General features: G+C 37.0%; 1 long non-coding RNA gene across 1 annotated transcript; it reads right to left on the bottom strand.

Annotated features, from left to right (window-relative positions):
- Positions 1-997: 997 nt before the first annotated feature.
- Positions 998-7998, bottom strand: LOC149837341 (uncharacterized). The gene is made up of 2 exons (XR_016432102.1): positions 7898-7998; positions 998-1649 (listed from the first exon to the last, which is right to left on the bottom strand). It is a non-coding gene; the product is annotated as an uncharacterized LOC149837341 (long non-coding RNA).
- Positions 7999-24081: the final 16083 nt, after the last annotated feature.

The raw sequence follows: 24081 nt of genomic DNA, 5'->3' as shown, positions 1-24081 counted from the left end.
AAATAGGATTTTAGTAGAATGACTCCATAAAAAAAATTTATGGGGCAAAAAAAAATAAAGATTCATTAAAATGAGAATTCTCACCTCGGTATCCAAGCACACTCAAAATTATGAACGTTGTGATCTATTTTACTATGACATAGGGCGTGAAAGAGATCAATGTTGATCTGAGTCAGGTTCCAATTCTAGCTTACATGAGCCCTGCCTGGATCCAAATCCTTTGTTTCCAGTAAAAGACAGTTTAAGAAACAAGTTTCTTATTCTTACTCAGGTATTTCGAAATACCCATAACTAACAAATTTGATCCACATCATTCAAACATTGAAACAAAATGATTAAAAAGTTCATGTTTGTCAATGCATTGATATAGAACCCATGCAATAATTCTTACCATAATTTTTGTGAAAAGTGGTCTTGGCATCTGAGACAAAGCCTGGAATTAGTTGATGGTGTGGGGTTCAGGGTTCCAATTTGGGAGCTGATAGCAGTATGGAGTTTATGTATCTGGAAAAGTGGAAGCTATCAATTATTGGAATTGGCAGCTACCACCTATAGGAGGTGGCAATTACCAAATTCTGTTTTGAATGAAAATACAAAGTTGGGACCATCCCATCTGATATCTCCTTTCTCATTATCATGAACAACCTTCTCCACATCATTTTCCCAAACAACCACCAATGTAATAGTTTGACTAAAGTAAACCCTAATTCCTCAGCTCCCAAACAGTGGTCGAACGGCATCAGGTTGTTATTTGTCCTACCAGTGGCTAAGACAATAACTTTGTCAGTGTGCTCTATATATGAGACTAATAACATCCTGAACATTTGCCAAAGCTTTGAAACCAGACAAACCCTTCCATAGAAAGACAAACGAGACGAGCTTAAAATTAGCACAGAGGCAGGTCATTGACATCCATGTATAGAGCTCCAAATCATCATACCATGCATGCAATAATCTTGTTGGAGAAGCAATCTCCTGACTGATAAAAAAACATGCATTCCAGAGAAAAACTTGTGCAAGATTGCACATAACAGCAATGTGTTCTAATCAATAGCTGGGCCAAGAGATCATTACCCAATCGTGTTGGTCAGGCACAGCTGTGCAACAAAATGACTTGAGGCCAGAGCAAGAGCCCACAGCTGTAGACAGCGACGCAATCAGTTAATACATCTAGTTCAGAAGGCACTGTTTCAGAAGCAATAGTGATTTAATTACAATAGACTGAAACTTAAATATATTGTGCCCATGCAGGGTCACTGTAACAGAGCTTTTGAACAGCTTTGGTGCATTTCTTTAAGATAAACTAACATTATTAAAGCTTCTTCCTTGGATAAACAAACAGCTTTAGCTGTCAACCCGTGCAGAATTCAAATACAAGCAGAGAGAGAAGCAGAGAACAGGAAGCTACTTTCAGAGGAAAAAACCAGCTGAAACAAATACCGATCACTGTAGGAAGGTTCTAAGCTGATAATTGTTGCTTTAAAACCAATAACTTCCACTTTCAGACAAAGAGATGATTGTAACCCAGCTCTAGGTGATGAAAGATAAATGATGTGTATATAATGCTACGTCCCATTGCTTGTATCCAAGACAGATGCTTCTGGAGATAACCCTTCTCTATTGTTGGTAGTATTTTGGACATGATTATCCTGAAAGGTTAATGCACACATATCAAAGTTACGTCAGTACTCAACTGGTGATCTTTTTGGCAACTTGATGCAACTCAGGCCTTGGGCATAAGGAGAAAAATGAAGGGAAACAGCTCAGCAACTTGCCATGCTTAAAATGTAAAACATGATATACATAAGTAGCATGCAGTACCCCACAAAAACATAAAATGGTAGGACATAGGGCTCCTATTTTCTCCAACAAAGACATAAGGCAGGTAGCATAACTGATGTTCCACTATCCAAAACATGGCTGCCATTGAATAGCAGAAGTTATTTATGCTGAAAACATGAGATAACATACCACAGAATGCAGGTTTTTTTCTCTGGGAGGAAAAAAAGGAACTGTCAAAAGATCCGAAAATTAAGCTAGCAGGTACAGGAAAATAAGCATGTTAGAGAGTGAACGTAATCTATATTGCCATCAAACCACCTCAAAGGACAACCTTAGGGAACTCAACTAATAAACAGATGAGTGATTACAAACCTAGAAATATGTTTGTTTGCATGCACTTGGAAACACCCTATTTGACGATAGAAACATTGACCTTCTTTGACACTAGATATCGTGTATATACCCTTTATTTCGCTAATGGAACATGGTAGAAAATTCATATCATCCTCTGACAGAATGGAACTTTAAGGAATTTCTTCACTTCACCGTTTCCTTCTATACTTTCCTACCTAATTAGATCATAGATTTTGAATACTAAATTAATTAATTAATTGATCCCACATATATATCCCCAGCGATTTGGATCTCCTTTTTTCTCACAATTCAGGAATAGTAACGGATCCATGAATCTTTAGGGTACACACATACAAATGCACACACATTTATGAACTAATTTTGAATAACATGAGAAGTCAATAAACATTGAAAAAAAGTGATTGACACTAAAATATAAAACAAACATGATTACTATTGAAGTGGAAATGAGTGTGATTAACACAAAAAAAAAATTAATTATATGGGACACCACACACTCGGTAACATTAAGAAGTCTAAAAAAATATGACGGATTACTAGATCTGACATGAGATCCTAACACAACCTTAGAGAGGAGGAAAGGTGCAAATATTTGGTCCTTTTAGTGTTACGGGTTAATTTTTCATGAGCTCGTGTGATGCCAGGCGAACCTAACATGGTCAGCCTAACGGCCTTAGGCCCCGCACATCACCCCATGTGCGACTACCAAATGATCATTGACATTGCACATCACCCCATAAGCAGCTGCCTAGACGAATGGTCTGCCCTACGAACCATATCATGGTGCAGCGACCTAGCCCAAACCACGGCTACATGGACCATCCTATGCACAACGCCACAATACTTTTCATGAATGTGCGAAAGAAGTTATAGTCTGAGTTTCGAAGATGGGGCGACACTTACACTCCTCTGAACCAACAACCAAATTCAACAACACGATCTCCTGAAAGCATCACCCAAGAGACCTGCGGGTACTTCACGATTGGGGAAAGGTCATTGCCAACCCCCAGTCTTGTACCCAGTTGATAGCTATGTCTTACTGAGCAATGCTACCCAAATCACTCACCAACGCTTAGGCATCACTTGCTTGGCCCTGTGCCACCATGCACAATTGGGATCACCTAAGGTGACCCTTGAAAGAATTAGCCCTAACCCACATGCACCCTCATGCGTACCAAACGCTACGCGTGGGATATCTTATCTTGAGTTGAGAGGTACTTACCTAAATCTCTAAAAGAATCTTCCAGTGCGCTGACCCAACAAAATGCAGATCACACCACGTCTGTGTCATCACACATTGTCGCAACAATGTCGATACCGTTACTCATCGCATGACATGCTACCACCGCATGTTACTGATAGCTCAATGCATACCACCCGCTACTACAACATGTGCATTCTCCACTTAATGGTGTTTCGCATTACCCTTGTCACATTTTGACTCTCGCAACACCAGACAATACACACACATCTCCTACAAAACGTTCGTCTACCTGAACGTCGAGTGACTTTCCTGCTTCTATGGTGCTAACTATTACCCCACAATAGCTTTTCCAATTTTACAACATGTTTACGCCACAAACATGTCCCATACCATGCCTGTGTGTGCCCCAATGCCACTACATCCCATGCCGCGCACACACTCAATTGTGCTATAAAGACGGTCTACAACACTCCCATACCAAACTCTTCGATGTCCCATCGAAGTCTTAACCACGTGGAGGAGGGCTCTCACATCTTTTGCCAATTTTCAATATACTCAACTTTGGTTTTCCTCATACTTAATGTCTTTAAACTCTCAATCCAGCTCAATCGCTCAAGCCTTCATCCCATCTCAGGCCCCCTCATACTGGGCCTAACTCATGCTCCACCGCATAGGGGAATACTATTTTACTTGGGTGCCCCGTTCGCCCACGACTTAAGTTGTCTCTCCAAATTCTTGCAGTTACTCGTGCCATACTGAGGGAAAGAAATCAACCAAGGATTTTGTCCTGCTCTCGAGGTCCATCACTTTGCCCTCCGCTGCCTTGGACACTCCAGGACTACCTCAACCAATGCTTTAAAGGAAGCATGACCGACCAGTTCCACCTGAGATCCCCCAACTATCACCTGAGTGCAATGAAAAGAGTGTCACAGTTTGCTCCACCCACAGCCAAACTCCAACAAAGGCTCCCCTCAACCTCAAGCATTCCACTACATCCCATCAAGTACAAGTCTCTAAGACAAGAGTCGACCGCTTTGCAACTCCCTATGCTGGCACCACAATATTTGTATTTGAACGACATGCCCATGGCCCAATGCGTGATGTCAAGTACCTCAAGAAAGGTGTCAATCTAATGCTCCTCTGTAAGCACGATCGAAGATACAAGTATTTTCACTTCTGGTCTAAAACTACTCATCAAATTCCTATGTTGCAGACTTCGCCAACACCTCTTCATGCATACCACACCGGCATCTAATGTACTTACTCAATCATCGACAACAACCCATCAAGTTAGCAATTTCAAAACCAGACCTGAACCAAAAGCAACCTTCACTTCACCATTGCAAACTTCGTAAGCACCACCTACTTCAACATGCCTCATCACACGAGAATGCACAACATGCTACTCAGCCATCAACATCACCACAATGAATTGTTTTGCTCTGATACCAGTTGTCACAAGCTAATTTTTTACGAGTCTGTGCAGTGCTAGGCGAACCCAACCTGGCTAGCCTAACTGCCCTAAGCCCTACACATCACCTCATATGCAACTATAAACGATCATTGGCACTGCATTACCCCATGTGCAACTGCTTAGACAGACGTTTGGCCCTATGCACCATCTCATGCGCAATGACCTAGCTCAAGCCACGACTCTGTGCACCATCCTATCCATGACGCCACAATACTCTTCACAAATGTGCGAAAGCAGTTATCACCCATTTTTCGAAGAAGGGGAGACACTCACGCCCCTCCAAACCAACAACCAAATTCATTAGCAACATCATGCCACCAAGGCAACGCAACACAATTTCCTAAAAGTATCACCCAGAAGACCTGCATGTACTTCACAACTGGAGAAAGGCCGTTGTCGACTCTTAGCATTGCGGCTAGTTGATAGTTATATCTTAGTGAGCAACACTACGCAAATCACTCACTGACGCCTAAGCAATCACTTGCCCGACCCCATGCCACAATGCACAATTGGGACCACCTAAGGTGACTCTCGAGGGAATTAACCCTAACCCACACACATCCCCATGCGTACCAAACGCTACGCATGGAATATCTTATCCTGAGTTGAGAGGTACTTAACCAAATCTCCAAAGGCATCCTCCACTTCGTTGACCCAACAAAATGTAGAAGCCACGTCTGCGTTGCCACATGTCGCAACAAGGCCGATACCATTGCCCATTGCATGGCATGCTACCACCGCATGTCATCGATAGCTCAACACATACCGCCCGCTACTACGCCATGTGCATTCTCCACTTAATGGTGCTTGATGTCTATTTTTATTTTATGAAATATTTTTCAAAAAAAAAATTATATGAAAGCAATGTGAAAACCAGACACCAAATATAAACCGGTTCTCACTAGTGGTAGAGACCGGGTCGAACTCAGGAAACAGGGAAATATTTTGTATTCAAACAAGAAACTAAACTATGCTTTATTGCCAAAATGAAAAAGTATGAGAAAATAAAACTACTTATCTATTACATCAAATGAATACCCTACGCAGAGGGTTTAAAATGGTTTTATTACAACCCAAGAATTAAATGGAAATTAAATTTTAATTTAAAAAATATATAAAAATAGTCTTCTATGCTTGTGCCTCCTTGTCACGTGTCGAATGTGTGCCAAAGATATCACTTGCTTGCTCCTGCTCCATGCTGTCTTGCACAATTCAAAAGCACACAAGCAGCACAAGAGAAGAACAAAAACTATACTAATCAAAATATACCAAATAAATGCTAAATTCTAAATTGAAACAAGGAAAGATAATATGCCAAACATATAATGCTAATATATGCAAGGTAACTACTAACTACTAACTACTAATGTAAATGATTTTAAAGTAATACTACTAAACACCTAAGTACATACTATTAACTATTTTGGATCACTACTAATTAACATCAACACTACTAAGTAATACTACTAACTATTTTAAACCTAATGACAAATCACTAAGTAAACCTAAGCGCTAAGTGTAATATCAAAGCAACTAATAGTAAACCTAAGCACTAAGTAAACACATGCTAAAGCTAATGCTAAATGCTAATGCTAAACAAAGCATATTATAAGAGCCCACAATGCTATAAGAAGGCTATGAGATGTGAACTCACATAGAATGCAATGTGACCTGCAGATGCAATGTTCTGCAAAATGATGCAATGTTCGTATAAAATGATACAATGTTCTGCAATATTATAAGAATGCTAATGTTGATGCTATAAGAAGCAAAGTGATGCACAGAATATTCAAATGAATCAGATTTCCTACATATGCATTTCATTTAGCATGTTCAAAGGATTCACGAAATGTTCAAATGAATCACTACTGAATTCGATATACACTACTGTATCAAATCAGCACTGCTGAATGTTTAAATTGTTGTTATGCACAACATGAAAATCTGATGAAAGATTGAACAAAAAGAATCTGATGCTGATTGAATGGATACAATGCAGTGAACAATCAAATGCAATGAAGCAAAATGCAATCAAAATGAACAAAATACAGTGAACAAAATTATGCTGAATCCAAAATTGCAATGCTTATTCCTGATATACTGCAATGCTAACTCAGACACGATGGACAGAGTTCTATTTAACTGTATTTCAGATGCTTCAGCAATAGAGTGCTATGTGCAAAAATAAAAAAATTTCACATGTAATTGTGATTAACAGGATCTGCTGTGCACAAAGGGATGCGGTGCTGGTTCTCTGCAACAACAACAAGCTGTATAAAATGCAGAGGATGCTGATGCTTATGATCAGCTGAGATGCTATGAATGCTGATATGCAGAGTTACATAAACTAAATGACTTCAATGCAAATGAGATGACGATGATAGATCAGATCTAATGTAAGATGATTAGGATGCAGCTAAAACAAATAATTCACATGTATGCATAACAACGTCAATGAGACAGTAGGATGAAAATGAGATGTAATGCACAAGATGAAATAAAAAACAAGCTAACACGCAGAGCATGAACAATTGCAGCATGCTAAAATGAATATCGAATAAAGAAACAACGCAGTAAACAAAATCACCGAGTAAAACTATTCGATCTAATAAATCCCTTTTTTTTATTTTCAGTTTGATTTTTAAAACATTGCAACTATCCTACACTACAGAATGAAGAAGAAAAGAGGAACGAATGAGAAAAGAAGGGGACAACCGCCAGATATGTTTTGCCTTTGAAATTGATCTCACAATGGATCAGAGATTCACCATGAGAATTGATTAAGGCAGACCAGATGTAACTTCGGTCAATCAAAGACTCAATCCAGCAAATCTAATGTGATATCAGATCAAATGTATTGCTCTGATTTCATGATTGAAGCAATTCAATCCGAGGAACTCATAGCAGAAATTTTCACCGTGAAATCAGATGATTTCACGGTGATGAGGCAGTGGATGCATATGCATGAGCTACAAAAATTATAGAAATTATGGAATAGGAAAGAAAGAGAAGAGGAAAGGAGAAGAGATAGAGGAAATAAGAGAAAGAAGAAGAACACTCACCGTATCAGTTTGGGTTGAGAGAAGAGGACGATCTCTAGACCATGCACCGCCTTCGGTTTGCAAGATTCCACTGGAGAAGAGAGAAAGGGAAGAAAGAAAGAGGAGAAAAGAAGAGGGAAAAGGAAGGAGGGAATGCACCGGATGGAAGAGAAGGGGCAGGAGAGAAGGCAGAGCAAGGGAGAAGACACCCCTTTCTTCCCTCTTCGTGAAGTTTAAAAAGGGGTTGTTAGGTTGTTATTCAATTTTTCCATAAGCCCCTTAATTTCTAAAAATTCTCCAAAGAAGCCTCTAAAAAATAATATTTCCTAAAACACTAATTCCTACATCATTTTACCAAACTAAGATATAGCTATTTTCTAAAAAGTTTTTCCACTTTATTTTTCTAACCTAACCTACTAAGTTGATTGTAAACGATAAACTTTGAAATAAATCGCAAAACAAACTCATTTTTCAAGTATTTTCTGTATTTTATTCTTTTCGCACATTTTCTCGAAACTAGCATAAATTTGGATTTTTAAAATGTTTTCTCATGAAATCATGCATAGTTTAATGTGAATTAAACCCTAAAAATGTATGCATGATCAGTGCTTCACATTACCCTTGTCATGTTCCGACTCTCAGAAGACAATGCATACATATCTCTTGCCAACTTGAACGTCGAATGCCCTTTGTCACCAGCACGACCGGTTATGCCAAAGATGCTGGCTCACTACACCCATTGCACATGACAATGCCCATTCACATCGAGACTATGTATACACATCGGTCCCCAAGCATTGGGTGCCCTCTTCCACTCGTGTGCTTGATAATGCCTACGAAGTCGACATCTGACAGTTAAGGCCCTTTTCTTTATTCAAGTTGGCATAGCCTATAAATATTTATATATGCTATATTTGGATATCAAGATGGACCAACCTCCATAAATCACGATCTTCCAGTGGTAAAATACTAAGAATTGTATAAGAGAGCATGTGATATTTTAAAGGTAAACATCATTTAACCTACCAATGGTCTCCATCCATGAAATTCCAATAAGAATGAAGGCCAAAAAATCTTAATAACATGACTAGCCCACTAACCCGCTAATTCAGATGCAGAATAGAGTATTTGTCACAACATTTGGCAATGGAGGTTGAGCTTTAACCATTTCAAAGTAGCAAGGAAAAATGTGCATTTCTGTTATTGCTTCATTTCCAGATAAATCATATTGGTACAAGATAAGTCGTCACAAGTACATGCCATATTGGTGGTGTGACCCTAGTGACACAAGTCGGACATCCTCTGACACACACTAACATGACCCAGACATGTATGGAAATTATTTTGAGCTTTGGAATCTAAACTATCAAAATAAATCATGATTTTTGCATAAAATAACTAGTTTAAGATGTTGGCATGTGAAAATATCATAAAACACATAAAAATAAATTTGCAAGAACATGATTCATACTATAAAAACATGCAAAAAAACAAGTATACATCCAATCATGCTGAAAATAAAGATTTAACCATCTAAAATTATGTAGGGACACAAAACTATGTGTTTCGGGTTACCTGATTTCCCAATTTAGCCGTTCAGGCATAGATTTACCAAAAAAGGTTTTGTAAATCCATTTTAAAGCATGGTATTGAATTAAAAACACTTTTAAAACCTTTTTCAAACCTATTCCAGATCTGATCCACCACGGATCAGCCTGTGGATTTGGCAAGACGGTTTATGCATTTGCATTCAATCTATACTACACATAGGATGAATCCTATCTAAAACAAGTTCTCAGATGTATCAACACCTTTGTCTCCCATCCTAGCACCTTGGAGCAGCTTCAATGGCTCCTAGAAAAGTTCTAAGAAAGAAGAAGAAGAAGAATTCTAATGGGAATGGGAGATGAAGGGAGAACTAATTTTGTTAATCTTCCTCATGAGGGCTTCTATTTATAGATGGGATTAGTCAAGAGTCCAATTTTCAATATAAGAAGTTAATATCTATTAATTTTATTTATTAATAAAATAAAAAATAAATTATAGGTCCTAATTCATTAAATTTCGAAATTAATTAAGCTAGAGTAGAAAAGTGAGAACTTCTTACCCTAACTTGGGATCTAGTGACATGGTAACCTTTTGAGAGGCCTACAAACCCAAAGATTCAACAGAATTTGACGTTTAAATAGTTGATTTGATAACCCTTAAAATGTAGATCATGTGGTGGTCTTAGATTTAATTATATACACACAGATTGATAAGAAAATTTAGTTGACACTGAAATTTTTTTATTTTGACCTATAATTAGGCATAAACTTTGATCGATGATAAAATGATCAAATCAACACCAATTTTGGCATGTAGATAGTCGATTTCGATGCCCTAAAAATAAAAATGTCAAGGTTGACTCTGATCTAATAGGTGAGCCACCGATCTACCAAATTTCTATCAAAACAATAATAACGTTGTTTAGAGTGTCTGACCCTATGGGTCTAATTCAATGTGATTAGATCCAAATATCCTGAGTTATATCCAAACAAATCAATCCCTAATTAGATCTAAATGTCATGGATTAAATCCAATTTAATTGGGTTGAATCCAAATATCATTAGTTAAATCCACTACCTAATTTAAGGTCCAAATCCATATTTAATTCAAATCTGAATTAGATCAAAATACTAAAGTTTGGATCTGAATATGATCTATCCAAGATCCATAATCTAAAAATATACAAATCATTTACTTTCTTTTTTAGTCCATATTTTAAATTTTATAATTATTCTTGCAATGTTCTTCATAACTTGAGACTTAATTTCAGAATATTTCAAAATCAAGAAATTCAAGAATTTTAAGAAAACCAAGAAATTACACTAATGTCAAAGATGCAGATAAAGTTTATCATTTATTCATTTTAATTGCCGAAGAAAAATCTTGGGCTTTACACGAGGGTCAACCCTTGTTTCCTAATAGTCTACTCTTGTTGAGTCTATAGTTGATCCTTGAGTGTCTGGGTCGACTCTTGCTGAATAAGAGTCGTTCCAAAAACTTTTGTGAGTCGACTCCTGGTTCTAGGTTGTCGACTCTTGGTTTTAGGGGTGTCAACTCTTGTGTATTAAATATTGGATTCTTAGAAGTTTGGCTATTTTTTCTCGATGAACAATGTTATATGAATCTTCATGTTGGAAAAAAACCCTAAAATGAGAGTCAACTTTTCTAAACAAGGTTGACCCTGTATTCTAAAAGAGTCAACCCCTAAGACATTGTCGACTCTTCTGAACAAAGAGACAACCCTTGGCTCTGTGTGAGTCTACTCTTCTGATCAAGAGCCCACCCATGACATGGTACGAGTCAACTCTTCTGAGGAGAGAATTGACTCTTGTACTTTGTAAATCAACTCTTTTGAATAAGAGTCAACACTAGGATTGTGTGGGTCAACTCTTGAGATGAGTAAATCGATTTTCCCAAGTTGCAATGACCACTCTTGTGACCCTAGTTGAGGGTTTATGATGATTTGAGCTGAGTAAAAGTTGTTTAACTAGATATGGGTATGATTAATTATAATGAATCTCATTCTTATCATATTTTTCAAACTAACTAGATATGGGTATGATTTGAACATATCAGATAGATAAGTATATGATCATGCATACATATTCACATTTTATTTATCTGATTTTATGCATGATCTGTGTTAAAATTGCTTTAAAAATCCATTTTTATCGTTACTTTTGAGAAACCACATTAAATTTGAATTTATCAAAAAAATCATATTTTTCAAAGCTTACCCTACATTTTTTAGTGTTTTGTTTAGTTTACAAATTTTTAATTAGTTTAGAAGAGTTCAAGTAGGAGTCTTAGTTAGTTTAGGAATGTGTGTTTTAGGAAACACGTTTTTCAAAAGACCCTTTTTGGAAATTATTGAAAAACTATCAGACACTTTTTGAAAAATGTGTTTAACCTAATATTTTAATATAAATAGTTATGTTCAAGGGATGAAACATGTTTTTCCAGATTGGAAAACACGTCCCTGCCTTCTTGCCCCTCTCTTCTCTATCTCCCTTGCTCTCTCTCATTCTTTTGTTGATTCCTTTCTCTCCTTGTTCTCCCCTTCTTCTTCTTCTTCTTCTTCCCCTTTTTCTTTAAGCTTCGAACCCTTTCGTCATCGGCAACTTCTTACTCTTCGTCGGGGAAACATGGATGCAACTGGATCAACCATCTTCTCTTCTCAACCCTTCCATCATCGATGATCCATGACAAGTCATTTCTTTCTCCCTCTTTTTCACTGTAGATTTAGATTTTTGCATCACATTAAGCATTGCATAGCATAGCATATAGTTTTAGTAGATCATCATAGCATCTGCATATTCATCTAGGTAGTTTATGTTTTGCATCTGAAAAATAAAAAGAACAAAAATATGTTTCATTTTGGTAGAGTAGCCGTTTCTTGATTTAAACAATAGATAAATGTGATTAAGGTAAATCGATAGTTTTAGCATAGGGTTTCTCTTCTTATTCTTGATTCCTGATTAATTTTTGGTCAGATTTAGGTTAGAATAAGCTACAACATGTTTCTTATGTTTGGTTTGTTTTTTAGATCATAAAGAAAAAGGAAAAAAAAAAGAAAAAAAAGAATTTTTTTTATTACCCGATTTAGTTTCTTGCATCATTTTGTTTCTTTTTCTAAAATATGTTTTTGACGTCATTTAGGTCTGAACCTTGTTGTCTATTTTCAAAATTAGGATAGTTTAGTTGATGCTAATTCATGTTTTTGATGTTTTAGATAGTTAGTTTATGTGTTTTTGGTAGTTAGTTTTTAGCCTAGATTAGCAATCGGTCAATCCATAGACTAGGCGTTTTAATTTTTTTCTCAATCGAATAGATAGCTTTATCTGTTGTTTTTCTTAGTCAGATTAAATCCTTATTTACTTCCAGAAATCAGTTTCTTCATGCTTAGATTAGAATATGCTTGCTTTAGATCAAATAGCATTTTTTTTTATATAAACCCTCCAAGCCGATTAGATAGTAGAGTTGACTTTTAAATTCTTTTTTTTACAATTCTTGATTCACGTTTTGATTCTTTTCTACAGCATTTAGATTAGTAGTATTTAGTTTAATTTTGTTAGTGTAATTAAAAATTAGTTCTGATTAAAGTAGGTTTTTTAAATTGTCTTGATTTCAATAATCAGTTCTAGTTTAGACTTTTTTTTGAAACGTGATTAGTGGTAACTCAAGCTCAGATTTTACTTCATTAGCAGCCAGCCTTTTTAATTTATGCATGTCAGTTAGTTAATTAGATTTATGTCATTTGTGTAGTTTAGAACTTGCTTATCATATTTTGTGTTTTGTAGAATTAAGTCTAGCCGATTTCTTGCATTTGATTCTTAATCTATCAAATTAAATAGTTTAGGTTGGCTATTGGTTAATGGTGGTGATTTAAATGAGTTCATTAGCTATTCTGTATAGCATATAGGTAGTTGTTTCTTTAGTTTGTTATGCACTTTTGTCATTTAACTAATTAGTTATTCTTTTAGTTAGATTGATTCTTAGTTTGTTACATTAGTTCTTGAATTCTAGTTAGTTAGGTAGTTTTGCTATTTTGTATTTTAGTGTAGCTTGTTACATTAGTTAGTTCATAGTTTAGTTAATGTTTAGTCTAGTTTAGTTCATTCAAATCTGGTTTCTCCTGATTTTTTTTAGTAATTAATTAATAAATTCTTGTTAGTTTTCCTTGTACTGCTTTGTTTTGTGTTTCGTAGGAAGTGTTGGAACGTGCGGTAGAGCCCTTTTTGTGCCCTCGAAGTACCTTCTGAGGTCCCCTCAAGCCCTCAGAAGTGCCCTCAGAAAATTAAAAGTTCAAGAAAACAAGCATTACCTAAAGAGAGAAGGACAAAGGGAAGCAAATCAATTCAAGAAGGGACTAAAGCCTCAGAGCACTGAAGGTCTTTTTTTTTTTTTTAGAATAGGCTTTATTTTATTCAATTCAATTCATTTGGCGTTGTAATAAGGCACTTTATTATTTGTTTAAGCCCTCTGTAGGTCAGCACACTCTTAGTTATCTTATTTAATTAATTCTTTTATTTTTCAAGGCAATAAAGCGTAGTTAGATTGTGTGTTGAATACGAAGTATTTCTCGTTCCCTGAGATCGACCCAGACTCCACCACTCGTGCGAGCCTGTTTTTATATTTTTGTTGTCTGGCTTTCACTTGATTTTTATTAAAAATATTATTTTAAAAAGTGTTTTCATAAAACTCACACCAAATTTTTGGCGCCGTTGTCGGGGAATGGTAAGTAATACAAGTATTCACTTTATTGCCATTATTTGTTCACATTTATTTAGGTTGCTAGTTTACTTTATGTTCTTTGCTTGGGACTATTTGGCTTCTTTTTCCCTGTTCTTTAACTAGGATTGTGAGGTTTTTTTTTTTTTGCATTTAGGTTTAGAACCACGTTGTTTGCAAACCCTAGATACCAGCTTACCTTTTCTGCATAGCTCACCGATTATGATACCCTTAGAGGTGACTGTGCACGATTGGTACCGTGCTCATAGTTTATTTTTTTCATAATATTTGTTGGGTGAAAGTGCGTGGTGCTTATTTACTGCTTTCTAGTTATTTTTTTTACCTGCTTTGTGGTTTGTTGTGGTGTGACCGCTTTGCATATTAGGTAGGTAGAAAATCAATGTCTTAGGATGATTGTTGCACCAGTCTACCCTGAGGTGCATGCAAGGGCGACACTCTTTTAACACCGAGCTTGTTGAGTTAGTTGAGGACTCTGTGTCCCTTATTAGGAGAGCACGTCGATCCGGCCCGATGGCCCAAGATCAACAGTTGACCCGTCCACTTAGGGAGTACTTCACTCCCAGTGCTTACACTCCCACTTTCTGCATTATAAGACCTGGTGTAGGAGCCAATCAGTTTTATATAAAGACCAGCATAATTCAAATGCTTCCATCTTTTTATGGTCTGAACAACGAAGACCCTTACCATCATCTCGATGAGTTCCTCAAGATTTGCTCCGTTGTGCAGATCAATAATTTTGAGAATGACGCATTGAGGTTGACGTTGTTTTCATTCTCCCTCAAGGATAAAGCCAAGCATTGGCTGAAGGCCTTCGATACAATTCAAATTTCTACTTGAAAATGCATGCAGCGTGAGTTCCTCAAAAAATATTTCTCAATTGGTAAGACGAATCAGTTTGGTAAAGCCATTACCAGTTTCTCTTAGATTGGGGGAGAATAGATTTATGAGACCTAAGAGAAGATGAAAGATCTTCTTCGGAAGTGCCCCCACCACTAGGTGCCCTGTTGGAAACTAGTGCAGTACTTCTATGATAGCCTGATCGAGAAGGACAAGCAAATGATTGACTCTTCGTGTGGGAGCAAGTTCATGCTCAAGCGCGAGGATGAGACATGGGCCCTATTCAAGATATTGAGCGAAATTACCATGCACCATGCCCTATCCTCGCATACTGATAAGACCACACTTATTTCTAGTGGTCCTAAGAAGGGAGAAATTTATGAAGTTCGGTCTGAGCATGATTTGCAAATCAAAGTGGACCAATTGACTAGGAAAGTAGATCAATTACTAGCCAACTCAGCTTCAATAAATTTAGTAGAAAAAGTGTGAGAGCTATGTGCTAGCCTTGCACACTTTGTTTCTGAGCATCCGACAACACCACTCTATCCTGAATTTGTTCAGAAGCAATTGAATGTTGCCTAAGGTTTCGCCAGACTGGTGCACGATCCTTATGCACCCACCTATAACCTGGGATGGCAAAATCATCCAAACTTTGTATGAAAAATCCACAAGAGTTACCCCACATGCTTCCTCAGACATAGCACAGACAAGGTAACTTCCCACAAGGTTACCCACATCCCACATTTCTACAGGCCCATCCCCAACTTAGCTTGCCTTGTCCTCAGGAGCCCACATCGAGCCCATCTTTTTAAGAGAAGTTGTTAGAGGCCTTCTCTGACATCAAGGTCAATCTCAGATCCCATACACAGTCGATAGCAAAGGCAGAGACCCAGATAGGATAGTTGGCTAAGGCCTTGAGCTGGCGCAATGAGGGAAGCCTCCCGAGTTAGTCTGTCATCAACTTAAAGGGTAAGAAACCCATGTCTTACGACCTGCACTTCATAGAGTCCCACAAAGAGCAGGCCAATTCTGTTATGACCCTTCAGAATGGGAATATATTTCACCCTGCTCAGGAGTCGACTGGTGAGCCCACTACCACACCTACTGACCAGTTGGTCTCTTCCACCAGGCATGAGGAAAGCGGGCAGGACCCACGGCCAGTGCCCTCTTCTTCGTATATCCCTAGAGCCCCTTTTCCCCAATCTCTAACCAAACTGATTAATTTTAGCAAGCAGGGGGCACACATGCATGAGATGCTTGACATGTTCAAGCAGGTCCACATAAACATCCCCCTGCCCAATATCATCCAACAAGTGCCTATCTTTGCAAAGTTCCTCAAAGAACTTTGCACGCAGAAGAGAAAATTGATCTTCTTGATTAAGCAGGTGAGCTTCATGTTTTGACACCAAGCCCCACCCAAGCTCAAAGATCCTGGGGCACCGATTATCTCATGTGTTATAAGAAACATGACTATTGAGTGTGCATTGCTCGATCTTGGGGCAAGTGTGAACATTTTGCCAGGTTTCCTATATGACACTTTCATGATTGGGGATTTGAAGCCCATGACTACTGTTTTGTTGTTGGCTGACAGATCTACCACGCGTTCATGAGAAATCTTAGAAGATGTGTTAGTCAAGGTCGAGGACTTTTACTTCCCTATCGATTTTCTAGTTTTGGACATGGAGGACACTGATGTCGCTAGTCAGATCCCCATCATTTTGGGCAGACCATTCTTGGTCACTGCCCATACTCGTATTGATTGTCATACTGGGGAGATGGAGCTTTCTTTTGGCAACAAGCGTATGCGCTTGCATATCTTTGATGTTGCCAAGAGAGTGACATGACATGCCGATTGTTTCCAGGTGACAAATGTCACAGGAAAGCAATCTGATCCATAGTTGGATGTGTGTCATGCTAGTCATTCGGTTTATGACTCACCATCATTTGATATTAGTCTCTATGTAGAGACTAAGCTCTTTCATCCCAAGTTCTAGAGTCATCATAGGATATTTAGCGGTAAAGTTGGAGGAAACATAGCGCACAGTGTCATATATGACACTATTTTTCTTAGAACCCATGATTGAGAATGACTTCACATCCATTGATCTCATGGACGATGAAGGGTGATCAGAGATTCGTCTGGCCGAGGACATAAAACTTAGCGCTTTATGGCAGGCAGGCCATATTTATAATGTACTATTGATAGTTTTAGTAGTTTTCAATTTTTAGTTAGTTTTCTTCTTTCGTGAGCGTGAACGATAGAGCATGTCTGCATTGCACTTTTTTGTATTTTTTATGAGTTGCAAACTGTGAGACAGATGAAACTTTTGTAGAACCATTCACATGCCGTATCAGGTAAGGTTCCACAGTATGGATCAGGTGACTTCTACCCCTTTTCTCTTATTCATTTTTGTTCTCATATGCATTCACTCAGTTTCATACACGCGTGGGGGAGTGTTATTGAGGATTGTGTCATTCAAGCATGGGGGAGGGTGTAGTTGCACACCCAAATCTTTTTTTGTCTTTGTACTTGCACTTTTGATGACAACTCATAAAAATTAGGTTTTTAAGGAATGAGTTTGAACTTATATGACTGCTTTACATAATCTAATGCGAGAATTTTTAAGCCCCACAAAATTTTTTTCTGACACGGATCTAGAAAAATATGGTTATTTATGTGGAATTCAAAGAAATGGTGATACATGCATGTTAGAGTTTATTTTGAATCATAAGTATGAATATGCACAGTTTTGTTTTTGAAAAACTAACCAAATGAACAACATTTCATTCATGAGCTCAAAAAGTGAAAAAGAGCATACGTTTAGTTGTTTTGATATCTTCGTATTTTTTAATAGTTGAGCTTAGACACAAGTTGAAGTGTTTGATTCTCATGCTGAAAAGGATAATAAGGGAAGTCACTTCTTTATCTAAGTTGATATCCGTGACCTATTTTGTTAGAGAAAGTAGAGCCCGATGGGTGTTTACACCTGGTGCCCTAAAGCCATCTGGTTTGGGAGCCACCGGCCCGAAAGCCCGTTACATAGACTTTATAGAGAGCCTCATAGATGTTGACATTGCACATGACAGAGAAGTAGACTATACGTAAAACTATGAAAATTGAAGGTCTAGTGACTTAAGCAATTAAGTCTGAGGGGTACTTTGTATCTGGTGCCCTAACGTCATCTGGTCTAGGAGTCACTGACCCAAAGCTCGTTACACGGGTCACAAAACTGGAAATTTGAAATAGTGCTCAACAAAAGAAAGAAAAGAAAAAGTGTGTGAAAAATTAAAAATCAAGAAAAAGAGAAAAAAAAAGAGCGTAAAAGAAGAAAAAAATCACTACTTAGAAAAAATTATTGAGAAAATCTGTGCAAAAAACATATGAGTGAGGATAAGTAAATAACGACAAATATATATTTGATTTTCTGAGAATAAAGCATAAATGATTGGAATATTTAGAAAAGTGAAAGAAAATATTTTATTCTGTGGTTGCCTGTAAAAGACTCTAATTATGTTTTGAAAATGTAATGGCATGAAATATTTGTGAAAACAAACTCCTCAATTGCCTAATGATTTTTGAAGTTTAATTTTTATGCATACATGACAGAGATGTATGTGGGTAGCATCAATGCAAACCCTCATGAGACCTTACTCGTCCGTTGGGGTAACTCAGGGGTTGAAAGGGCTTGTTTCATGTGCTAAATGCAACCATGATTCCTACGAAAGTGAGTTAAGTTTTTATTTTAGTTTAGTATTTTTTGTTTTTTGCTTCAGTTTGCTCGAGGACTAGCAAACGATAAGCATGGGGATATTTGATCATGCATACATATTCACATTTTATTTATCTAATTTTATGCATGATCCGTGTTAAAATTGCTTTAAAAATCCATTTTTATCGTTAGTTTTGAGAAACCGCATTAAAATTGAATTTATCAAAAAATCATATTTTTCAAAGCTTACCCTGCATTTTTTAGTGTTTTATTTAATTTACAAATTTTTAATTAGTGTTTTAATTAGTTTAGAAGAGTTCAAGTAGGAGTCTTAGTTAGTTTAGGAATGTGTGTTTTAGGAAACACGTTTTTCAAAAGGCCCTTTTTGGAAATTATTGAAAAACTATCAAACACTTTTTGAAAAATGTGTTTAACCTAATATTTTATTATAAATAGTTATGTTCAAGAGATGAAACATGTTTTTACAGATTGAAAAACATGCCCCCGCCTTCTTGCCCCTCTCTTCTCTATCTTCCTTGCTCTCTCTCGTTCTTTTGTCATTTTCTTTCTCTCCTTGTTCTCCCCTTCTTCTTCTTCTTCTTCATCTTTTTCTTTAAGCTTCGAACCCTTTCGTCATCGGCAACTTCTTACTCTTCATCGGGGCAGTGTGGATGCAACTGGATCAACCGTCTTCTCTTCTCAACCCTTCCATCATCGGCAATCCGTGACAGGTCATTTCTTTCTCCCTCTTTTTCACTGTAGTTTTAGATTTTCGCATCGCATTAAGCATTGCATAGCATAGCATATAGTTTTAGTAGATCATCATAGCATCTGCATATTCATCTAAGTTAGTTTATGTTTTGCATCTAAAACAAAAATATGTTTCATTTTGGTAGAGTAGCCATTTATTGATTTAAACATTAGATAACTGTGATTAAGGTAAATCAATAGTTTTAGCATAGGGTTTCTCTTCTTATTCTTGATTCCTGATTATTTTTTTGTCAGATTTAGGTTAGAATAAGCTACAACATGTTTCTTATGTTTGGTTTGGTTTTTAGATCATAAAGAAAAAAAAGAGGTTTTTTTTATTACCCGATTTAGTTTCTTGCATCGTTTTGTTTCTTTTTCTAAAATATGTTTTTGACGTCAGGTAAGTCTGAACCTTGCTATCTATTTTCAAAATTAGGATAGTTTAGTTGATGCTAATTCATGCTTTTGATGTTTTAGATAGTTAGTTTATGTGTTTTTGGTAGTTAGTTTTTAGCCTAGATTTGCAATCGGTCAATCCATAGACTAGGCGTTTTAATTTTTTTTCTCAATCGAATAGATAGCTTTATCTGTTGTTTTTCTTAGTCAGATTAAATCCTTATTTACTTTAAGAAATCAGTTTCTTCTTGCTTAGATTAGAATATGCTTGCTTTAGATCAAATAGCATTTTTTTTATATAAATCCTCCAAGCCGATTAGATAGTAGAGTTGTCTTTTAAATTCTTTTTTTTACAATTCTTGATTCCGTTTTGATTCTTTTCTACAACATTTAAATTAGTAGTATTTAGTTTAATTTTGTTAGTGTAATTAAAAACTAGTTTTGATTAAAGTAGGTTTTTTGAATTGTCTTGATTTCAATAATCAGTTCTAGTTTAGACTTTTTTTTGAAACGTGATTAGTGGCCAGCCTTTTTAATTTATGCACGTCAGTTAGTTAATTAGATTTATGTCATTTGTGTAGTTTAGAACTTGCTTATCATATTTTGTGTTTTGTAGAATTAAGTCTAGCCGATTTCTTGCATTTGATTCTTAATCTATCAAATTAAATAGTTTAGGTTAGCTATTGGTTAATGGTGGTGATTTAAATGAGTTCATTAGCTATTCCGTACAGCATATAGGTAGTTGTTTCTTTAGTTTGTTATGCACTTTTGTCATTTAACTAATTAGTTATTCTTTTAGTTAGATTGATTCTTAGTTTGTTACATTAGTTCTTGAATTCTAGTTAGTTAGGTAGTTTTGCTATTTTGTCTTTTAGTGTAGGTTGTTACATTAATTAGTTCATAGTTTAGTGAATGTTTAATCTAGTTTAGTTCATTCAAATCTGGTTTTTGCTGAATTTTTTTAGTAATTAATTAGTAAATTCTTATTAGTTTTCCTCGTACTGCTTTGTTTTGTATTTTTGTGTTTTGCAAGAAGCGTTGGAACATGCTGTAGAGCCTTTTTTTGCCCTTGAAGTACCCTCTGAGGTCCTCTCAAGCCCTCAGAAGTACCCTCAGGGAGCCCTCAGAAAATTAAAAGTTCAAAAAAACAAGCATTACTTAAAGAGAGATGGACAACGGGAAACAAATCAATTCAAGAAGGGACTAAAGACTCAGAGCACTGAAGACTTTTTCTTTTATTTTTAGAATATGCTTCATTTTATTCAATTCAATTCATTTGGAGTTGTAATAAGGCACTTTATTATTTGTTTAAGCCCTCTGTAGGGCATCACTCTCTTAGTTATCTTATTTAATTAATTCTTTTATTTTTCAAGGCAATAAAGCATAGTTAGATTGTGTGTTGAATACGAAGTATTTCCCGTTCCTTGAGATCGGCCCAAACTCCACCACTCGTGCGAGCCATTTTTTATGTTTTTAGTGTTTGGCTTTCACTTGATTTTCATTAAAAATCTTGTTTTAAAAAGCATTTTTAAAAGACTCACTCCAAATTTATGGCGTTGTTGCCGATGAACGGCGAGTAATACAAGTATTCATTTTATTGCCATTGTTTGTTCACGTTTGATTAGGTTGCTAGTTTACTTTATGTCTTTTACTTAAGATTGTTTAGTTTTTTTTTCCTTGTTCATTAACTAAGATTGGGTAGGTTCTTTTCTGCATTTAGCTTTAGTACCACATTGTTTGCAAACTCCAGATACCAGCTTACCTTTCCTGCACAACCCACCGATTAGGATACCCTTAGAGGTGATTGTGCACGATTGGTACCGTGCTTATAGTTTATTTTTTTTTATAATATATGTTGGGTGCAAGTGTGTGATGCTTGTTTACTGCTTTCTAGTTATTTTTTACCTACTTTGTGGTTTGTTGTGGTTTGACCACTTTGCACGTTAGGTAGGTAGAAAACCAGTGTCTTAGGATGGTTGTTGCACCGATCTACCCTGAGGTGCATGCAAGGGCGACACTCGCTTGACCTCGAACTTATTGAGTTAGTTGAGGACCCTGAGTCCCTTATTAGGAGAGACTGTCGATCCGGCCCCATGGCCCAAGATCAGCAGTTGACCTATCATCTTAGGGAGTACTTCACTCCCAATGCTTACACTCTCGCCTCCTGCATCATGAGACTTGATGTAGGAGTCAATCAGTTTGAGATAAAGGTCAATATAATTCAAATGCTTCCATCTTTTTATGACCTGAACAAGGAAGACCCCTACCATCATCTTGATGAGTTCCTCAAGATCTGCTCTACTATGCGGATCAATAATTTTGGGGATGACACATTGAGGTTGACGTTGTTCTCGTTCTGCCTCAAGGATAAAGCAAAGCATTGGCTGAAGGCCCTCGATACAGTTCAGATTTCCACTTGAAAATACATGCAACATGAGTTCCTCAAGAAGTATTTCAGAATTGGTAAGACGAATCAGTTTCGTAAAGCCATTATCAGTTTTTCTTAGATTGGGGGAGAACAGTTCCATGAGACCTGGGAGAGGATGAAAGATCTTCTTCGAAAGTGCCTCCACCACCAGGTGCCCAATGGCAACTAGTGCAATACTTCTACGATGGCCTGATCGAGAAGGACAAGCAAATGGTTGACTCTTCGTGTGGAGGCAAGTTCATGCTCAAGAGCGAGGATGAGGCATGGGCCCTATTCGAGACATTGAGCGAAAATGCCATGCCTTGTCCTCGCGTACTGATAGGACCACACTTGTTCTTAGTGGTCCTAAGAAGGGAGGGATTTATGAAGTTGGGTCTGAGCATGATTTGCAAATCAAAGTGGATCAATTGACTAGGAAAGTAGATCAATTACTGGCCAACTCAGCTTCAATAAATTTAGTAGGAAAATTGTGCGAGCTATGCGCTAGCCTTACACACTTTGTTTCTGAGCATGCAACAACACCACTCTATCCTGAATTTGTTTAGGAGCAAGTGAATGTTGCCTAAGGTTTCGCCAGACCGGTGCATGATCCTTATGCACTATGCACCCACCTAGAACCCAGGATGGCAAAATCATCCCAACTTTGTGTGGAAAAATCCATAAGAGTCACCCCACATGCCTCCCCAGACACAACATAGATAAGGTAACTTCCCACAAGGTTACCCGCGTCCCATATTTTCACATGCTTATCCTCATCTTAGCTTGCCTTCTCCCCAGGAGCCCACATCGAGCTCATCTTTTTAGGAGAAGTTGTTAGAGGCCTTTTCTGACATCAAGGCCAATCTCAACTCCTATACGCAATCGATAGCAAAGCTAGAGACCCAGATGAGATAGTTAGTTGAGGCCTTGAGTAGGCGTAGTGCCATACCCTTGCATTTTCTGCAAACTGAACTAGTCATCATAGCCTGCCTACCTCACTACCTGTCAATCGTGTGTCCATCTCCCAGCACCAACATGACTCACACCTCCCGACAGACTGCCCTCACGAATTTATGGGCAATGGCTGAGGCAAAAGTTGTATGAACATCTTGAACAACTTCTTTATAAATCCATAATAGAATGTTTGCAGTTATCTCAATATAGGTACTCATCACATTCGTGTTCCTGCACCTACCTATCAGTCACCATCTCCATCATCTGCAACACATATACATAAGCATAAGTATCACATATTGCATTTGCATGTTGTAGATGCATATTGCCTATGAATGTTATATATGCATATTAGGCTTGCATTTCTATGTGTATTTAGGCTCATACCTAGGTAGGTGCATCCTTATAGGCATTTAGATAAATACACTCCCATATGCATTTCCCTTATGCATTTCCTTCATTAGCCCTGGCATGTATGTATTTGCATATACATATCCTTCATTAGTATAGACAATCACCCTTGACTACATGTATATGGGTTTTGATATGATGTTTCCCTTTCCTTCTATATGTTATATTTTACTTTGTGTTAACCTAGTTTTATATAGAAAATATGTGGGAAAATGTTGCTTTCCTTCTTAGATTAAGAATTTCCATTTCAATTTCAATACTGTAATAGCTAGACTATAATGAGAATATTTACATTTTCAGTCTTAGATTAGAATGTATGTGCATATATACCTCATAATTACCTATTCCATATCATTTTATCTTATTTTTTTTTAAAATACATAAATGAGAACACAAATGACATGTGCACCATTCTAATAAAAGGTGATTAAATCCTAAGT

The sequence above is a fragment of the Nuphar pumila genome, chromosome 5 (genome assembly GCF_984573655.1).
Source record: "Nuphar pumila chromosome 5, dmNupPumi1.hap1.1, whole genome shotgun sequence".
Classification (NCBI taxonomy): Eukaryota; Viridiplantae; Streptophyta; class Magnoliopsida; order Nymphaeales; family Nymphaeaceae; genus Nuphar; species Nuphar pumila.
This window is presented reverse-complemented; position numbering and strand designations above follow the sequence as displayed.